The following is an 18,962-nucleotide window of genomic DNA, read 5'->3' as shown; positions in this document are numbered from 1 at the left end:
GATGTGACCCTGTTCAGAGCGCAAGCAATCTGCCATCAGCCAGACAGGAGTCAGACATTCACATAAACTATGTGAGGATCTATGGAGTGTCCCCGCTGCATTTCGTCGTCATCCTCCTGGAATGTAGGGACTATGGGCATCCGCTGTGTCTCCATGACAGGAGCCTTATCACAGAGGGCGTGTGCGCTGCCATCAGCCAGACAGAAGTCGAATGTTCACAGATGCAATGTGAGGATCAATGGTGTCTCTTCACTGCACTTCGTCGTCATCCTCCAGGAAACTAGCAGCTATGAGGGCCTCCAGAGCACGCCTGTGCAATGGCCTCATCACCATCGTCCTGGCCTCTGATGACCTCACCCTCATTTCCGTCGACACCCTGCTTGTCTCCACCTCCCCCTTAGGCAGCTCTCTCCCCCTTTCAGTGCCAGGTTGTGAAGGGTGCAGCAGACGATGCGTGACACCCTCTGTGGACTGCATTGCAGAGCTCCACCAGACCGGTCCAGGCATTGGAAACTCATTTTCAACATTCCGGCCATTTGCTCCACCAAAGTGCAAGTTGCAGCATGAGCCTCATTCTACCTTCCCTCTGCTGCACTCTGAGGCTGCCACACGGACATCATCGGCCACATCCTCTGCGGATTGCCCTTGACCCCAAGGAGACAACCCTGCAGCCTCCCTGGGTCCTGGAAGATGTCAGAGATCTGAGACCTACTGAAAATGTAGGAGTCTCCCTGGGAACCGTGTGCAGAACTGTAGGATGCGTTTGTGGTGGTCACACACCTGTTGAACATTCAGCAAGTGGAAGCCCTTGCAGTTGACGTAGTTGACCACTTGTTGCCACCGAGATCTGAGCGGTCAATGGCTGTGGAAAATCTGAAATCTGGGCAAATCCCAGCACCCTTGCTTCCTGGCTTTCCTGACCCCAGGCGAAATGCACAAAGTTGTGTGCCTTCGTGAAGATGGCGTCTGTGGCCTCATGGATGTATTTCTGCGTGAAATCTTGTGACATCCTACAGAGGTCACCTGTGGAACCCTGAAAGGAGTCGTTGGTGTAGAAATTGAGTGCTGCGGTCACTGACACTGGATGCCCTGCGTGTCCTGTGGTGCCAAATCCAGCAGTAAGTGGCATATGTAACCGACCAGCTCCCTGGACAGGCGCAGTCTTTGGCGACACTGATTCTCAGTCATCTGCAGGAATGACAAGTGCCATCTATGGACCCTGGGTCTAGCTAGGTGCTGACCAATGATGGCTCGCTTTGGCTCTTCAGTGGCATGCGCGGGAGCTGCAGCCGCCCCTTCTTGAGGGTGTTGCTCCTCCCTCTCTCCAGCCAGGCTTCTCCTTCGTCTCCACTCCCTGTAAACCATGAGGAAAACAGCTAGGTCACCAGACTCCATGCTCCTGATGTTGTCCTCCTGCAGGATGAGAGAGAGACACATGGTTTTGCATGGTGTACTAAGAACCTCTCTTGGTTAAGTCTGAAGGAGTCTTAACGCATCCCAGAGAATGCTGGCTACCACTTAGATGGCCAGAGCTTAGTGCGCTGCATGGTTGCCCGAAACCCCACCCCACTCCACTTGACTGATTGGCGGCAGCTTCGCCCACTGGACTGCATACTGTGCTCTCAGCTCAGGCGCAGGCATTCTCCTAACCCACACTGCAAGGCTGCGCTGTTAGCTTCAACGATGGGAGTGCCTCCACCAGTGACTGCTCCATGGCCAGCTTTCACAAGAAGATTGTAGAACTTGCCCAGTTGTTCTGCAGTCCACTAAATCATTCATTAGTTTGCAGTCTGTGTCAGAGGGGTGAAAAACTCTGGAGCATTTGGTGGCACTTTCATGCCTCTGTGTCGCTTGAGTGGACAAATAAGCTAGAGGCCTGACTCCAAGCATGTCAATGTGGCTGCGCCTGAACTATCTCAGCTGCAGAGGAATGGTCACTTTGTACCGGGTGTCTCTAGTATGTGGCTGCTTCCCTCACTATCCAACCACACCCCCATGTACTTGTGCACGACCATCAGACCAGGCTGCCTTGCACCACCCCTCCCCAACTTGCCTCACAGCGTGCTATCTTGCCCCCCGCAACTCGCTGCAATGCAGTGCAGCCCTTGCCCCGACACTGCACTGTCTGCCGGCCAGGAAAAAGCAACTTGCCTGTGCCCTCGCTGAATGCACAGCATCTCAACCCTGAAGTCAAAGGGCGACCCTCAAGATTATTGTGCAATGTTAGTGTGCACTCATCTCCAAGCTCCCCTTGAAGTGCAGCTTGCCAGGTGCACACCTTATAAATGCTCTTGTGAAACACTGCCCGGATGATCCATCGTGAGGGGATGATTCCGGCGAGCAGGGCTTACAATGATATGCAGATGTATTAAAATGTTGTTCCTGACATCTGGCGGCAGGAAACGCAGTCCACCACTGACGGGCGGAGGGGACAATTGCAAACTGGTTTCACGATGGCGTGAAATCAATTTTTGGCCTTCCCACCATATTGTCTGCTCACGCTCACCATGGCGCCCCATCCAACGGAGATGGAAAATTCCACCATCTGTCCCTGTCTCTTTCCTCCCTTGCTGGTTTTTTTCTTTGAGCCTCTAATTCAAGTTCTTTAAGTTACATTTGCCATGCTCTTGCTGCCTTTTTTCTATCTGGTTCAAGTTGTCTCATCTGCAATTGCATTTTAACTGGCTTAGCCTCTTCCAATTCCAAATATTGTGTCAAAATATCCACAATTTCGACTTTCTTAGTGCCTGGTTCATCTCCAGCTTCAATTCTCCTGCTGATTCTATTAATGTTACCTTGGTCAATTGTTGCAAAACACCCAGGGATAAATCTTCCCTCTCCAGAAAAGCCTTAGCAATTGACAAATCCATCCTGTTGTCCACTTAGTATAATAAAATTTACTGTGAACTCCTGTTAGCCTAAACCTTGGCTGATATGCCAGCACACCCATTACAGTCTGTGAATTTGCAGTCCCGCTAGAGCCCTCAATTGCTATGATCTCAGCAGAGACCAATATGTTTATTATGGCTTAATTCTTTTAGTAAATACCTGAGTTTTTGGATTCTTTAAAAAAAGATATTCTTTTACGAGGTGTGGGCGTCGCTGGCTAGGCCATCATTTATTGCCCATCACGAGCAATAGGGATGAGTAATGAATGCTGGCCTAGCCAGGGACACTCTCACCCCATGAAAGAATAAAAAAAGTTGTTTTTTAGAATCTAAAAACCCATGTATTTACTAAAAGAATGAAGCCACAAGGTTCACGGTTTAAATCAAAAGTATTTTACTACACAAAAGTCAAAGAACATAAATACTAATAGCTACACTATCTTAAGTAGTTAGTTATGCTAAAGATATTAGAAGTACAATGAACACTTGTACTTTAAACAGAACTTCCTACCTCAACTTTCATTCTACATCCATTTGACTTACACCCCCGAAACACAAGTCAGATATTTATCCAAAATCAGAAGATTAACTTCCTGGTCTGAGTACTGTTTCAAAGATTCGTATAAGGGCCAAGATTTCTTGGGCCTTCCGCTTACTTCTGGCAAGGTTGTCCCTTTAGATCTCCCCCAACCGTCCCACAGTTGTAGATTCCCCATTAAACACTGGAGTCGCTAGCGTCTTAAGCATTTCCACCTTGGGTCACAGCTCTCCTGGTTCTAATATTCTTTAACTTGGATTCTTGCATCTAAAACACTTTTTCTGTTCCCTTTCTCTCCTTAGCTTGGCTATTCCAGCTTGGGCTATCCCTAGAAGTTCAACTCATTGTTAGGAGTTCTTCAGTTAACAAGCGGTTTAAGCTCTTTTAGTCAACCGCAAAATTTCAACTGAACTCTGCTGGAAAAAGATGTTCTCTGCTCGGCAGCCTGATTGTTCTAAATTTTAAAAATGAAAACCCTGCTTGAGATCAGAGCCACACCCACAATCTACTCATGCCTATAATTAACTTCATGTTGACCCTTTGCTATTCTGTTGTTTATCACCAGGGCAGTTTGGTCACATGATCATTTACTGGAAGCCAGGTGCTTTGTCCAAAATCAACTCCTAGTTCTTAAAGGGGCCATTACCCCAACATGGAATATAGGTTTTTCCCCCAAAAGCACATGGGCCATCAAACAAAGGTGTGGAGGAAGGTCTCAACGACAGTGCCAGTGATGTAACAGTCAAGCTGTGCAATGCTGTGAAGGGAAATAAAATTGTCATTGTGATTAGGATACATCAGTTTGAAGCTCAGGTTGGAGAGAAACAGGACATCGAAGTTGTACATTTTAGGCTTCACTGATCAAGTGGCCAGCAATAAAATTAAGTTTGAGTGTAAAGATTTTTTTGGGATATTTGGACTTGGCCTGGCAGATTCTAAGTTAAATAACATTCTTGCTTATCCATGATTTGTGTTGATAAGCAGTCAGCCAGCATATATTCATAGAAAATTCATTGGGGCCTTAAAGACTGGAAGTTCCTCCAGTCACAATATTGGTCAATCTAAATATTTCCAGAAGATCCCCGTCGACTGTGATAGTACTAGTCATGCTATAAAAGTGCAAGTTGTTCTCTACTAAGCCTCTGGGTGTTTGCAGAAGGACGAGAAGATAAGACAGAATTATCACCTTTGCAGATGCCAATTTTAACCCAGTTGAGGTGGCAATTTCAGCATTAAAAATGTTCAAGTTATAATTGCTACCTACACCCATAGTCTTCAATGCCTAGTATTGTTCATTCTTTAATAAATTCAGGAGTAGGCTATAGTTTGATGGTTCAGGTAGATGTTAAAGATCTATCGGAGGAAGAGTTTCCCTAATGTCTCAGTTATTATTCCTCCTTCAATCAACACTACCAAAGCAAAATCGAGTGCTGTGCTTGGAGACTTTTCTGTGAGATGCTTTGAGGCATTTTCTTTACTCCATCTGTGGTTCCTGCTTTATTCTCCATCCTATTATGAAACTGTTAGGATTTAAAATATGCTCAAATGAAGTCCCCTGGAAGGAACTGAGAATGTATTCTGAACAATCTCTACACCTAATTTTGGAGATGGGGACAGGGAAAGAGCTCAAGGTCTATTGAGATTTAATGGGATATTTTCTCCATGCAGCTGTATGGAATGCTCTGCTGCTATTTGGAGATGTACTATCTTCAAAAAATAATGAAGATTTCATCTACAGTAAGTAAATTAACATTCTCCACAAAGCAGTTGCTGGTTTAACAGCTTTTTCGAGCTTATTTGGCTTATGTAAGACGTCACTTAGGTAAGTTCTCAGACTTTTCACCAAACAACTCTTTTGGATTTGGCTGCAAAGTTTTGCAGAGTTTCAGTATTAACTCCCTTGGCTCATAAATAAATTGATCCTTCCTCTTCTGAGTAAACTTTTTTTTCCTTTGTTGCTTGCAATATGTAAAGATTATGAATGAAGATTATTTTTTTAATGTGTAGTGATCTTCATTCTTCAAAAGATACCCTCCATATGTCAGATTTTAGCACCTTGATCTCAGACTGACTTTTTTTTCCATTTGATTTTGCATTGTGATATTCCTCTGATTATGTCATGTACATTTTATATAGCCCAAGAGATGCAATACCACACAAGATTTAACCATAATGGTTGTGTAGTGATTGTTAAATTTTAGTTCATCAAAATGCACACATTAATCTCTTTGGTTATACCTCTTCTACCTTGTAGAGCTAATGTGATCATGTTGGTGTCTCTGATATGGAGCATGATAATTCTAGCTTGAATTGATTAAATGAACTAGGATTCATAGCAATTCCCCTTTTCATACCAGTATGTTAAATTTAATTCAAAATTTAATTTGAATAGTGTGGAATGTATCTGAGTAATCCCATCTTTGTCTCTACTTGCAAGTATTAGCTGTATAGTAATAAGTAAGGAAATTATTAGCGCAGCAGTAAATTATTTTGTGTGGTGTCTATGCAGTTTGTGTCCCACAAGTTTTAAAATTGAAAACATCATTTTGTATTTGTCTTTTCATATATATGTGTGTGTATATATATATATATATATATATATATATATGCTCTTCTCAGTAGAGGTCAGCAGGCAAAGGTTTAAATATAACATGGAATTTTGTGTTTTGATCCTAACAACATTGACTTCTATTGAATCACAGCCCATGGAGACACCAACCTACATAATCTGCGAACCCAGATTGAAAATGCTGGATTAAAATGAGAATCCTGAGCCAATTCAAGGCTTTTTTTTTTAATAAACATCTATAATTGAGTCTTTTGCTCTGTGCTCAGATATGCTTAACTGTTGTATAACACATGCAGGAGTCGATGCTCTATCTGTCGGTACTTATTCCATTATTGTTTCCCTTTAATAAATTGAATGTGTAGACTTCTAGTTTGGATGTTGTGTTTAATGGATCATCTGTATATTGTCAGTAGTGACCTACCACACTTGCTCCAACCATAACATTTTAGTATTCTAAACCTGAATCTTTCATAGACTGAAAAATAAAAGTAAAGAATATCTAGGAGCACATTTCTACCAAATACCTCTTGTTTTTTTAAAGAGTATTTAATATTCAAGATAAGTATGGTTCCCAAAATATCTTGTTTTATCGCTAAATGTAATTGTCAGCTATAATTTCTGTTTAGGTGTGCAAGTACAAGCCAGTGAGGTATGGCATCAGGATATCAGCTCATTATCTCTGTTCTGGACATTAATTATTAATACCCTTCAACTTTAGTATTTGTGTCATTTCTCACACCTGTTCTCTTTTTCCCTTTTCTCCTCTTCTTGTCCTATTCACTTTTTTTGCTTCATTTTCTTCACTTTAAAGAAAGAAATGCTGTGATATTTCTTCTTCTTCCCAAACCTCCACTAGAAAACATTGGCCTCATCAAGGTAAAGGGCAAAGGCTTGAAACGGAAGGTCTTTCACGCTAGCTATGAATGGTATGCTGTGCAAAATTTAAAAAAACTTCCTTCAGCCTGTCATTTCTAGTTCCTAAATATACTCGTAACTGATATAAATACTTTATTTATTTTACATCTTGTTTAAAAAGGGAACCAAGCAATGTATTTCTATAATTTTGAATAAGTTTCTTTAAATTACACTTCCAGTCCAAATAATGCTTTAATTTGGACTGCAGAGGATCATAAAATATTCTTCTTGCTAAGGTGCTTTGAAATAAAATTATTTTTTGTTTGTTTAAAATGGATGGAAATTAAATTGCATAGTTGAGGTGTTTGCTTTTTATTTGAAACCTATTTTGGATGTGTTTTGAGTCATGCACCGAGTGTTGCATAACCTAAATTTAAAATGTCTCTAAGTAAAGCGTAGTTAACAACTATGGCATTGTTAGAATACAGTTTCTGAGCTGAATCTCATCAGTCCAAATTAATTTGACTTTAGTTTAATTAAGCTTAATTGCAATAAGTTGTGTTGCAGATTTAGTCAAGCTTCCATATTGCTTCAGATGTGTTGTAATTTGTGGCAATAAGTGCACAGTTCAGTGTCAATGTGCTAAACCAGTAGTTCTAGATTGTTGCGTGTTTAGTTTATATTTTTATTTTTAATTTTATGTTGGCAATTTTTGCTATGGTATTTTCTACATTGTTTTATCTTATTGAATGTATTTTTACTTTTTTACCTTCTATATTTCTATTTCTACCCAGAACGGAAAAATATCTTTCCGGTTTAATCTCAGTGTTGTAGTGCCCAAGCCGTTTGATTTTTATACATTAATGAATTCTGCTGATGTATGGAGCCCTGCAGAAGAAAACCCGTTTCTCCTTTTATGTTTTACTAAACCAGGACTGGTTCACTTGACACTGCATAGTCACTTTCTAACATGGAATGAATCTCTTGCTCTTGCATTTTTCTGGGTGTGGGCTGATTTGATTGCTCACATAACATAATGTGTGTTTACTACTTTTCTTTGGAGCATGCATATCCTATTTCCTTTATCAATGGAATTACGTATATGTGAGCTAATTAATTTAATTCTCCAATCATTTCTGTACTTTTTGCAGTACAAAAAATCTTGTAAAATCCTGAAAATATTTAATATAAGCCTCAGGAGAGTTAGCTTTATAAAATCTCTTTACAAAGAGCAATGATTGACAGAAGAAGTCACAACTGTATCTCATATATAAATAATGTTTCCCTTCCACTGTCTTGCAGGCTCATGCCCAGAGAATCAGCAGGCCGAAAGTCCTGCAGCACAGGGGGCGGACGGGATCGACTTAGCCTCTCCAATGTCACCTCGTGCTAGCAAGAGTCGTATGTCTATGAAATTGCGGCGTTCTTCTGGGTCAGCTAATAAATCCTAATGACCACATCATAACAAAAGTTACACTCCTAATTCCTCAAAACTAGCCATAAGTCAATGTTGAGTTTTTAATTATTATTTTACTGCTTAAGCCAAATGTGTTGCCTCTTGCTAATTTAGTAAATGTGTGTTACCACTCCATTTGTAGTTAAAACCTGTTCCTTGTAAACTATTTTTATTAAGAACACTGGAGTTCTATTTTTAGCTTACCGAAATATATATTTTAGCAATCTATGCTTGGTTGTACAATGCAACTACCCTGCACCTACTTGATTACTTATCTGTATATTTACTGCACTTTTAATCATATTTACTGTTTTGAAAAGCATTTTCTTGTCCAACTGTATTTGGCTAGTTTAAATCAGATGACCCTTTAGTTATTGGGTATTATCACTAGGAAATTATGATAGCAGTCTTGCTTTGCTGCACATTGTGTACTTTGTACATAATTTGGTTTTTTCAGTAGGAACATTTCAGATTACTTGTGCACAATTCAGGAATGTATAGTAAGTTTTCAGTTTGTATGTAGATGTAAAGTTATGTTTCAAAATATGTTCACCAAATCAATCTTATGGCACAAACATGTACAGAATATTTTCATTTTAAATTATAAGATATGAATTTTCCAAGGAATGTAAATGGTCTCTTAGCATTTCAGCTACAAAACTTAGCTTGACAAAAAAAATCTTCCTCAAAATGAAATATATAGACTTGTTTTTATTTGAAACACTGACATATCATATATAAATATATATATATATATAAAATAAACAAACTTAAAGCGCTGAAAATGCAGCTGAGTTACACTATTTACTTGTGCATGGCTTCCAACCAAGAAACTAGAAAAAATACTGTAAGTAAATTCTGACAGGAGCCAAGCTGAAAGTTATTGTTGAAATGATGAAAATTCTGGATGTATTTAGATATGCGCTCTTATAGGGCTTGCACTCAATCTGTTTTCAATCTTCTGTGATCTATTCATTAAGGGGAAAAGGGATCATTTAAGAGTGTCTGTATAACCAGTTGAACTTGAATTAAGTCAACTTTAAATTGCTGACGTGCAGCATAATGCACATTCCAGCTATTCAGATGTATTTTCCTACAAGGAAACATTATTATTTTGTAGGTGAAGTGTAATATTACAACTAACGGTACGTAGCATGATGTCAGCACTAACTGCATGTGTAAATATCATATGGTAAAATATATATTATGTATTGTGATTTATGTAGTTGTCTATAAAATTTGTAATGGCTGAAGATGCGCTGTTTAATATCGCAATAAAAATTATTCTTACCATGCCTATTTGTGGAAATCTTTGTGTTAGCAAGATTAAAATGGAAAATGCTATAATTTAATTTTGCAGAACTGTTAAATGTCTCACTGTATTGAGAAATGTCAAAGCACAAAGGGAAACCAATAAATATCACAAGTACTGTAATTCACTAATGAATTATTTGTTCACTTCCATTCCATACGTCTTCAAAATTATTGAAATATCAGTTGTGGCCAGAAGTATTGCTAATGCTTACTTTAATGTGTTGTTTTGGTATATTTTAAATGTGGCCATTCAATATGTTCTAATCACTGCATATTCTGTATGAATAGTGGTAATATGTAATATGCCTTCCCATTATCTGCTTTTCTTTGTGCATCCTTAAATGATCATGGGACAAATCGTTTATTTGTATATCTAAAGAGATTTCTTTCTGTCTCCATTGTATATTGGGCAATGTTGCAAAACTTCAATCAATATTTTGAAATTTTATATTACAGAAGAAATATAAAAAGTAGCTGAATTTTATTTAGTCTCAAGATTATTCCTGCCTTATGAGAACACTTAGCCATTTTGTTCCTTCTCCCAGGAGCTTGCTATATTTTAGAAAAAAATTGCCAACACAGACTCCCTCTGTACCCCAGAGTGTTGATATGGTATAAAACCATTGACATTTCTAGAGGCAATTGTATACATGAATATGTTCCATCTTCATAACTTCTGGGAGATTAGATTAATTCATATATAATTAAGATATGCAGGTTTGTGTATATTGAGAACTTTGTGAAGCTGAGAATGTACTTCCCAAGTGAAGTAAATAAAGTTGATTTCCAGATGAAGTCACTTTTATCTTTTTAATAGCTCTGATACATTTTTGAGAGCCACTGAAATATCAGACGAGTGCAAATCTGTACACGACCTCAGCATCAAAAGTAACAACTGAGTCGAGTACCATGTCAGAACTTGCAATTAAGATTTCAAAACTTAATTATTTGTCAATTTTATTAATGTCTATTTTACGCACATGCCAATGGAAACAAATCTGTAGAGCAATTCTGTCTCTTTACCTTTCCTCAAAAGAACATTAAATTTGAAACTCTTATGCTTCTCAGTATTTTGCTTTGTACATAAAAGATGTTGCAATTTGTCATGTCAGAAGTATATTTATTACTGTTCCAAATATATATAATATCCTACTATATGGGGAAACTCGTAACTCTCTTAACTTAGGGTGGAATTTTCTAAGCATGCTGGTGACGGGCGTGATAGGTGGCCTGCGCAGAAAATATGGCGCAACCTGCTTCACGACAGCGTGAAGGCAGGTCGCGATCGTCTGCCCAGCCCACCAACGGCGGGCTGCATTTCCCACCATCGGTCGATGGGGAGCTAATTGTAATACATCAGCATATTATTAAAAGGACATCCCACCAGGCTCTTGGAACCCTGCGGTATTTTCCATCCACGTTGGCGGGAAAGCACACCAGCGTGTATCACAACAGCACGCAGGTGACGTGCACTAGGCGGCCTTCACTTTGGGGGAACTGAGGTGAGTGAGCAGCAGCGTTCTCCACAGCTCACCCATTGTTTAGCAGCCTCAGGTGCTGGGGGGTGGTGGTCAAGTACTGGTCAGCTTCGGAGGCGATTGCTGAGGTGGGGTCGGGGGGTGTGTTCAGGGGCAAGTGCTAGCCAGCCTCTGAGACGACTGCTGCGGGAGGGTGGCTGGGGACAAGTGCTGGCCAGCCTCGGAGGTGACTGCTGGGCGGGTGGGGGGGTGTTTGGGGACAAGTGCTGGCCAGCCTCGGAGGTGACTGCTGAGGGGAGGGGTGTCCAGGGCAAGTGCTGGCCAGCCTCGGAGGTGACTGTTGAGCAGGGTGGGTGGGGTAGGGGGGGTCAAGTGTTGCCCTGGCATTGCACCCCGCACACAGCCAATGGAGGTGGGGTGGGGGGGGTCAGGGTAAGTGAGGGAAGTGGTCACATACTTACAACACCTGTAGAAACTCTCCATGCCTCTGCAACTGAGACAGATCATGAGCAGCCACAGTGATATGATTGGGGTCGGGCTACTAGCCTGCCTGCCCATGCAAGCAATGCGGTGGCACCAAAGGGCGACCGAGTGCTCCATACCTCAACCACCTCGCGCCCCCCCCCCCCCCCCCCCAAATGCCCCCACACCCCTGCACAGACTTTGATTCTGCCACCACTTTATTGCACCATGGAGCAGTTGGACTGCACAAGTTGTACAATCTCCTCGCCAACGCTAGCCATGTAGCAGTCACTGTTGGAGGCGCTCACAGCCCCTTGCAATCTCAGCATCCCAGTTTAGACCAGTGTCCCCCAGGTTGCAGGTTGACAGGGCAGCCATGCAGCCCACTCATCTCTGGCCATCCAGGGGTGACCTCCACTCTCCAGAAAGCATTAAGGGGCGGTCACACAGGGCCAGGAAAGGTGCTAAGTACAGCCATGATAGCCACGTCTCTCTCTCTTTCACACTGCAAGAGGCCCACATCAGGATCATGGTGACCTAGCTGTATGCCTGATGGCCAACAGAGACTAGAAGATGGAGGAGAGAGCGACTGAGGGTCCTGGATATGCAAAGGCAGGAGCAGCAACCTCATGAGGAAGGGGTAGCAGGGGCTCCTGCACACTGCCCAGGAGTGACAGCCAGCCGTGGCTGGTCAGTGCCTAGCAACAACCAGAGTTGATAGACGCCGCCTGCATTCCTGCAGATGACTGAGAACCAGTGTCACCGACGACTGCGCATGTCTAGGGACCTGGTGGCTCACATCTGCCACTTACTGCTGGACTTGGCGCCAAGGGGACATGGAGGGCCGTGCAACTACTTTTACCTAATTTTCCTAACCCTGCCGCTACATCTTGGTGCTCCCCGGGCATCCACAGTGAAGGTGGAGGCAGCCTGTTGACTGTGATGCTCTGTGATGACTTTGGCGGGCGTCCTCTTAGAGGGCTGAGATTTGGTAGGGCGCGGCCTGCTTTCAGAGTCCTGCTGTGTGGCAGTGGTACCCTCCTTGGCCTGTGAAACTGGAGCTGCGGAGGTCACGGGAAGACGGGAGTCAGATGAGCCGGTCACTCCCAGACTCACAGGTGGATGGCCCCGGAGTGTTTACCTACTGATCCTCCTCCCTATGGGTGCCCGAGGGCCCCTGGCTGACTCCGTGAGCAGAAGGGGTAGCTGGAGTAAGATCGCTGGCCAGCTGGATGGCTGTTTTTGAATTCTGTCAGAACTTTGATCTCCGGCATCCCTCCACCTGTCTGCAACCTTTCCATCCTGTTGTGTGCCAGTTTGTCCTGCATGTATAGAGATGGGTGGAGTGTATCAGGATGCCTGCCTGGCCTGTGTGGGTGGTGAGTGGTCCCATGGACGGGATAAGGACAATGATGGTGTGTGTGAAAGAGTGAATGGTGATGTCCCTTGCACTGGCAGTATGTGAGGGCCCTGTGGATGTGTGATGGGTTTGTGAGCGTGTAAGTTGGGAGTGATGAAGAGAGTGACTTACCCTGGCGGAACAAAGGAAATCATTCATCCTTTTGTGGCACTGGGTGGCTGTCCTCCTCTGAAGGGTGTTTGCGCTGACCACCGCTGCCACCGCCTCCCAAGCCGGGTTGGTGACTTTGCTGCCCATCCTGCGGCCAGAGTGGGGGAGAGCAAATCCCATCAGGCCTCCATGGTATCCAGCAGTCACTCAAGGGACCCGTCATTGAAGCGGGGGGTCTGCAGTCCTTTTTTCCTTAGGTGGCCATGTCTCACGGGCAACGGTGGTGAGCTGGTAGCGATGCGCGCTTTTCTGGTGACTGCCTTTTAAGGGCTGCAGCCGGCATGATGCAACAACGGGGTGATGGCAGGCGGGCGAATGAGAACCTGCTCATCATGGAAACGGCGTGGTTTGCGGGAATGAATAAATAGTGAGGCAGGCTCGGGGTGGTACAGTGTGAAAACCTGCCATTTTCGTCGGTGGGTAGGACTCCATTTTACCCGCCCACTACTGCACTTGGTGCAATTCTGGGAAAATTACGCCCTTAGTTTCTGCTGTTTCAGACAATAGCACAAAAAACTCTTCAGACCATACGGTTTGGATTTCCCTATAGCTGCTGTTAATTCTCCATTGGAAACTTTTAGTCAGCTTTCTCACCACTGAATTCAGCAAGCTTAGCATTATTTAAAATTTGGAGGGATTCCTAGGGAATCCACCACAAAAGGATGTGGGCAGAAAATCACTGGCCTCTCCAGAAACCTATAGTGGCTCCTGGCCGTTTGTGCAAAAAGAAGTGCCATCTCTAAACATCCCAACAAAATCTACCATTGGGTTAAAGATTGTGCCTCACTCACAAGAGCCCACGTCACCTTAACCCACCAATGTCCATCTCCATGCCCCCAGTGAATTACATTATGATTTGAGTTATTCCTAATGTCTTCAAGATCACAAGGAGTTAGATACTATCACTACTGGACTTATTTAAAAACCAGTAAAATATTGGAGTTGAATTTAAAACTTTGAACAAAGAAATATGCAAGCCTATGTATGAAACTAATAACTTTTGATATTTTTTTGTTGATCTTTTTGATGTAATGTGATTTCAGAGTGCTTTAGTACTTCAGGATAGGGGGAGGTGATGGCATAGTGGTATTGTCGCTAGACTAGTGATCCAGGGACCCAGGGTAATGTTCTGGGGACCTGGGTTCAAATCCCACCATGGCAGATGGGGGAATGTGAATTCAATAGAAATCTGTAATTAAAAGTCTAATGATGACCATGAAACCATCGTCAACTGCTGTAAAAACCCATCTGGTCCACCAATGCCCCTTAGGGAAGGAAATCTGCTGTCCTTACCTGGTCTGGCTTACATGTGACTCCAGACCCACAGCAATGTGGTTGGCTTTTAAGTGCCCTCTGAACAAGGGCAATAAATGCTGGCCTAGCCAGCAACACCCACATCCAATGAATAAAAAAAATGAGGCATCTGCTTAAAATAAATCTGATTCCACCTTAAAACAGAAAATGCTCAGCAGGTCTGGTGAAGCAAAGTTAACATTTCAGTTCTGTGACCTTTCATCAGAACTGAGCATAGTTAGAATTCTAATAGGTTGTGAGCAAGTGAAAGGAGGAGGGTGGAAAGAAGATCAAAAGGGAAGGTCTGAATTAGGGTGGAGGGCAGGAGAGGTTATATTGCAGGACATTTGCATGGTACAAGGCCAAAGGGTTGTAATGGGAGAAGTAAAGAAACTAAAGAGCTGCCTAGAGGAGCTGCAAATGGAAAGATAGCTGCCATCCAATCACAAAGTAAGGGAGAGCAAAACTAAACCAGCAAATAAACACAAAACAAAATATGAGCAGAGCTGGTGATCTAAAATTTTTGAACTCTGTTGAGTCCAGAAGGCTGTAAAGTACCCAGTGCAAAGATGAGGCATTGTTCCTCAAGCTTGTGTTAAGCTTCATTGAAACAATATAGCAGGCCAAGGATATAAGTCATCGTGGAAGCAAGGTGGAGAATTAAAATGGCAGATGACTGGAAGCTCAGCGTCACTCATGTGGACTGAAGGAGGTCGTCCCCAAAGCAGTTAGCCAGCCTGTTTTTGGTCTCCCCCAATGTAGAGGAGACTACATTGTGAGGAGTGAATACAGTATACTAAATCGAAAGAAATACTGGTAAATTACTGTTTCCATGGAAGGAGTGTTTGGGACCTTGGAAATTGAGAATGGTGGAGGTAAAAGGACAGGTGTTGAATCTCCTACACTTGCAAAGGAAAGGGAGGGGTTGTGGCATGTTTCTTGATACATGAACTCTGGGGAGAATCGTCCCAAATCTGCACTAAGTGTGATAGTGGGCAGGTAAAATGATATTTTACATGCTGGCCGTGATGGTGTCTTTTCACGCCGTATCGTCCCAAACCCACTGAATTAATTATGCATTCCTGGGAACCACAGCGGGTGGGCTCTCATTCGCCTGCCACACCATCAACTCGCCGCTTCATAATGCTGGGCGCCATATTTAAAGTCCAGCACACCTCTCAGTGCTTCCAGCCCATGACTGCTGCAAAGAAGACAAGGCCATGAAAGCCAAAAAGACTGCAGCCCTGGGTTCAATGAAGCATCCCTCGAATGCCTTTTGGACGCAGTGGAGGCTGGTTGTGATGTCCACTACCCCCGCTCTGGCTGCAGGATGGGCAGCAACCTCACTAATCAACCTTGGGAGGCAGTGGTCAGCAGCAATGCTCCACAAAAGAGGAAGCCACTCAGTGCTGCTACAGAATAGTCTCATCCATTCCGCCAGGGTAATTCACTCTTCTCAACACTCACAACTCGCACACTCACAAACCCATCACACATCCACAGGGATCTCACACCTCAAGGGACAACACCACTAACTCTCTCTCACATATCCTCACATCTCCATCAGGCTCATACCCTCTCGAGCTCATGCCCTCATCCTGTCCATGGCTCTGCTCACCACACAGATATTCCAGGCAATGCCATGTATCCTGTTCACAATCTCTCCATCTGTTTCCATGCAGGAGAAGCCTGCTCACATCAGGGAATGGTCCCAGACCGAGGGGGCAGAGTAGCCCACATTAGGCCCATTCACTCACTTTGAGAAGTGTGCCATCGCACTGACTGGTGAGACATGGACCATGCCTGCGGTGAGGGTGAGATCAGCTGTGAACACTCTCATAAGGATCTTGTACCACACCATCCCTCTGTCAATGCAAATGTGAGTGCCCTCTCTCCTGCTTTTGACTCTGCTGCCATACACTACCTAGATCTAGAGTAGGCTCAAGTTCACAACCTGGTGGTCACCATACAGACACATGTCAACAGCAGCAGGAGGCAGGTTCGTGTGAGCTCCCCAGCACCCGGAGGACTGCTGGGAAGCAGGCATCTGTGAGGTCTGAGTCAGCTGACAAGCCTCTAGATTAGGCCTTCCAACTCATCGTGGAGAGTCAGAAGAAGGCATGGAAACATCACATAGAGCTGTTTGGAGCCCTCAACAGAGTGGCACGTGAGTCGGAGGAGTGCGTCTGCCTGCTCACTGATGAAGTGGTGCCCACATGTATGTGGAGGTCTTCAAGGGAAGGATGGCAGAAGCCATGGAGACCCTGGTCCAGCAGTATGCGGAAATGTGTGCGGACCTGCACTCCATCGTGGGAGCCATGGGTGAGTTCCTGCAATGGCAACGCGAGAGGGAACAGAGCACCTCAACATCACTCCAGATGCTCCTTCCCCTCAAGGAGTCAGGCCAGGCCCCTGGGGACCTAAAGGGAGGAGGAGCGGCAGCTGGACACCCTGTGTCATCCATTCAAGAATCTCAGAGACTGTCCTCTCCCTCCGAGTCCCCTTTGCCTGTGAGGCCCTCAAGTTCATCCTCTGTCACTGCAGAGGGAGCAGCTGACTGACAAGTGATTCTAGAGGGAGAAGCATGTGTGTGGCAGGGCCTTTCAGAGCACACTCCCACACACACGGATCCTTCACCCTCCCACCCTACTGCCTCACTCTGCTCTCGGTCATTCACGTCACACCTACCCTTAGTTCACCCCCCAGGCGACTATCATAGACCCATCAGACCCCTCCCTTGCACGTTCACCTTGGACATCCTCCCCTCCACTCCAGACCCCACCCCCCGACACGCCCCACTTCCTCCCTTCCCTTCTTCCTTCCCCTTCCTGACTCCCTCAGACACCTTTACTTCTTCCGCCACCCTGAACCCTTGCCCCCTCCCGACCCCTTCCTCCAGCCTTACCCCTTCACCCTTCCTGACTCCTTCAGACACCCTCAATTCTTCCTTCACCCTTATTCCCTCCCCTTTGTACTCCTTCCTCCCCCTGGACCCCCTCCATTCTCTGCCTTCCTCCTGCTGGACTACCCCTCCACCCCCACTACCCCACATTCCTTCCTCCCCTGGAATTCCTCCCCTCTTGGCACTTCTTTCTCCCACTGCACTCCCTCCAGTCTCTGGACTCCTTCCTCCCCCTGGACGACTTCTTCTCTCCGCACTCCTTCCCCCTCCAAACTCCTTCCCTTACACATTCTACCCCGCCTTATACCCATCTCACCAGTTGCCATTTCCTCCCCATTACCCCCTCTTCCCCTGTACTCCCTTCCCCCTCCCAACCTCACCCCAACCTGAAACCTTCATTTCCCCCCTCACAACCTCACTCCTCCAACACCTCTTCCTCTCCCAGTCGATCCTAGACCTTCCTCTCCCACCCCCTCGACCATCATTCGTTGTGAGCGTCAACGGTGACTTTTCATCTTCCATGAGTTGCTTTGCAGGAGACCCATGTCCATGAGAATCCACCCAGCATGCCATGGAAGTAACTCCAGGATCCCGTTGCTGTCAGGCTCGAGCATCCTCTGCTCCTCAGATGCCCGCGATGTGAGCAAGGCCCTGGTGGTAAGTCCAAATTTCTGCACATCACAATTGTTAAGACGTGTTCTGCACCTGCGTGTTTTCCTGCTGATGTGGGCAGATGATCCAGCCAAGGGGGGTGACTCCGGCGGGCTGGCCTGGTAATGATATGCTGATGTATTACAGTGAGGTCCCCGGCATCCAATGGCAGGGAACGCAGCCTGTCATCGATGGGCTGAGTGCACGATCGCAAACTGGTTTCACGACGTTGTGAAACTGATTTTTGGTCTTCTCGCCATATTGTCCACTTATGCCACAGAACACTCCCAACTCCACTGGTCATGGAAAATCACGGCCTCTTGTAGAGCAAAGGGGTAACATCTGGAGCACCTGACACTGATGAAACTGCTGATGTAATTGTGATGCAATGACACATGGCTAAGGGCGGAAAAAGAACGTTTTACCCGCCGGCCTCAGTGGTGGCTTTTCACACTGTATCGCCCCAATACCACCTCATTAATTATGCATTCTCCGGAAACATGCCATTTTGATGGTGGGCGGGCTCTCAGTTGCCCACCACACCGTCACCTTGCCATTTCACCATGCCGGGGGCACCATATTTAAAGTGCAGCCACATGCACACCTCTGTGCTTCCAGTCCATGACTGCTGCAAGGAAGACATGGCCCTGAAAGGCAAGAAGACTGCAGCCTCTTGGTTTAATGATGTGTCCCTCGAGCGTCTTTTGGAGGCAGTGGAAACCTGCCACGATGTCCCCTATGGTCACAGGATGGGCAGCAACATCGCTAATCCAGCATAAGAGGCGGTGGCAGTGTTGGTCAACACCAATGCCCTGCAAAAGAGGACAGCCACCCAGTGCCGCTACAGGATGAATGGTCTCATCCATCCCACCAGGTAGTTCACTCTTCTCATCATTCTCAACTCACACACCCACAAACCCATCACACATCCACAGGGATCTCACACCTCATGGGACAACACCACTAACTCTCACACACACCCTCAC

At 44.9% G+C, this 18,962-nt stretch overlaps 1 long non-coding RNA gene across 1 annotated transcript in view; it reads left to right on the top strand.

The window, feature by feature from the left end:
- Positions 1-10,434, top strand: part of LOC144676575 (uncharacterized) — a 41,492-nt gene extending 31,058 nt beyond the window's left edge. Inside the window, exon 3 of the long non-coding RNA XR_013575367.1 lies at positions 8,153-10,434. This is a non-coding gene — a long non-coding RNA (uncharacterized LOC144676575). The remainder of the gene's footprint in view (positions 1-8,152) is intronic.
- Positions 10,435-18,962: the final 8,528 nt, after the last annotated feature.

The sequence above is a fragment of the Cetorhinus maximus genome, unplaced genomic scaffold (genome assembly GCF_964194155.1).
Source record: "Cetorhinus maximus unplaced genomic scaffold, sCetMax3.hap1.1 HAP1_SCAFFOLD_1709, whole genome shotgun sequence".
NCBI classification, from domain to species: domain Eukaryota; kingdom Metazoa; phylum Chordata; class Chondrichthyes; order Lamniformes; family Cetorhinidae; genus Cetorhinus; species Cetorhinus maximus.
This window is presented reverse-complemented; position numbering and strand designations above follow the sequence as displayed.